The sequence below is a fragment of the Zingiber officinale genome, chromosome 2A (genome assembly GCF_018446385.1).
Source record: "Zingiber officinale cultivar Zhangliang chromosome 2A, Zo_v1.1, whole genome shotgun sequence".
NCBI lineage: Eukaryota > Viridiplantae > Streptophyta > Magnoliopsida > Zingiberales > Zingiberaceae > Zingiber > Zingiber officinale.
The window spans coordinates 76,116,801-76,119,177 of record NC_055988.1 but is presented as its reverse complement, the minus strand read 5'-3'; positions in this window follow the sequence as shown (position 1 = coordinate 76,119,177).

Sequence of the window (2,377 nt, the reverse complement as noted above, 5' to 3'; positions counted from 1 at the left end):
TCGCACTTGGAGAACTTTACATACAACTAGCTCTGCTGAAGAATCTATAATACTATCTTCAGATGTTCAGCATGTTCTTCCTGAGTTCTAGAGTATATAAGGATATCGTCTATGAAGATAATTACAAACTTGTCCAGATACGCCTTGAATACCCTGTTCATCAGATCTATAAAAGTGGTAGGAGTGTTCGTCACTCCAAAAGGCATAACCACAAACTCGTAGTGCCCATACCTCGTTCGGAATGTCGTCTTTGGCACATCATCCGCTTTCACTTTCACTTGATGATATCCGAACCTTAAATCTATCTTGAAAAAGACTGTGGCGCCCTTTAACTGATTAAAGAGATCATCAATTCTAGGTAGGGGATATCTATTCTTAATGGTTACTTTGTTCAGTGCTCAATAGTCCACACACATTCGCATGGACCCGTCCTTCTTCTTTACAAACAACACCGGAGCTCCCCATGGTGAGTGACTAGGGCGAATGAAACCCTTGTCAAGCAACTCCTATAGTTGTCCCTAAAGTTCTTTCAATTCTGTCGGAGCCATGCGGTAGGGTGTCTTTGAGATTGGATGGGTACCAGGGATAAGTTCAATCTTAAATTCGATTTCCCTATTCGGAGCCAAGCCTGGCAACTCATTCAGAAACACTTCTGGGTAGTCACATACAATTCTAACTTCCTCTAGCTTTTGGTCTCTTTCTTGCTGGATATTAACCGTGTGAGCTAGAAACCCGGCACATCCATCAGCTACCATTTTCTGAGCTTTTATGGCCGATAAGAATTTCTGGGTCCTCTTCTTGGATTCTCCAATAAACTAAAACATAGGCTCTACCTCAAGTTGGAATAGGACTTTTCGCTTACGACACTCGATGGAAGCATCATACTTGCTCAGAAAGTCCATCCCAAAAATAATATCATAGTCAGACATGTTCAGCATTATCAGATCACTGTACAGTTCTCTGTTTGAAATTTTGACTGGCACAACACGTAGCCAGTGCGTAGATGTCATTATCTCTCCTGAGGTACACTTCTCTTCTTCTATTTCTTTTTGCGCTTTGTAAAAATAAAGAAATTTTACGGGTGTTACACTCAGCTTCCATGGTGGAGTTCGAAAAACATATATGCTTAACACTCCTCTATTATTATGGCTTTACCTTCTAAAGTAAACACAAAACTCCGAGGTCGACTTACTATTGTCCCTATCTAATTGGAAGTCAGAATCTGTGTAACCCACAGGGATCAAATTATCTACTTAGTAAACCAGCATATAATCTCTAGTCCTTATATGCTTTATGGCAGTCCAATGTCCCTGTTATGGATTACTTTGACATCTGCTAACCATGCCCCCGACAAAACATATATCCAGTCTCATTCACAACATAACATACATTAGGCTTCCTACAGCTGAAGCATAAGGAACTACCTTCATTTCTTCTATCACTTTTGATGTCTTCAGAGACATCTCTTTAGATAAAGATACTCCATGCCTAAAAGGTAGAAAACCTTTCTCGGAGTCTTGCATGCTAAAACGAGCTAGGATCGTATCGATATATGAAGCTTGGCATAAGCACAAGATTCTTTTCTTGAGATCCCTTATTACTTTGATCCCGAGAATATGTGCACATTCTCCCAAGTCCTTCATAACGAATTGCTTGGACAACCATACCCTTACTTCCAACAATAGTTTGATATTATTTCCAACTAACAAAATGTTATCTACGTATAGTACAAGAAATACCACCACATTTTCGTCACACTTCTTATATACACAAGACTCATCCGGTCACTGAATAAATCCATAAGACTGGATTACTTCATTAAATCGGATATTCCAAGATCTTAAAGCTTGCTTCAGTCTATAAATAGACCGACTAGGCTTACATACAAGATGCTCTTTGCCCTTTGCAATAAATCCTTCTGGTTACTTCATATGAATATCTTCTTCAAGACTTCCATTAAGGAAAGCTGTCTTGACATCCATTTGTCAAATCTCATAATCCATATGAGTAGCAATAGATAAAAGATCTGGATAGACTTAAGCATGACTATCGGTGAAAAGGTTTCCTCATAATGGATACCCTTTTTCAACAAGTCTAGCTTTGAAAGTTTCCACCTTCCTGTCTGCCCCTCTTTTTCTATTGTAGACCTATTTACACTCAATGACTTTTACACCATTTGGTGGTTCTATAAGCTCCCAGACTTTATTAGAATACACAGATTCTATTTCTATATTCATTGCACTTTGCCAAGATGCTGCATCTTTATCTTGGAGTGCATCGTTATATATCCGAGGATCAGGTTCATGTTCACCAGGGATCAAGTCTGAAGACTCTCCCAAAAACATGAATTTTTAGGTTGCCTCACAACCCTCCCACT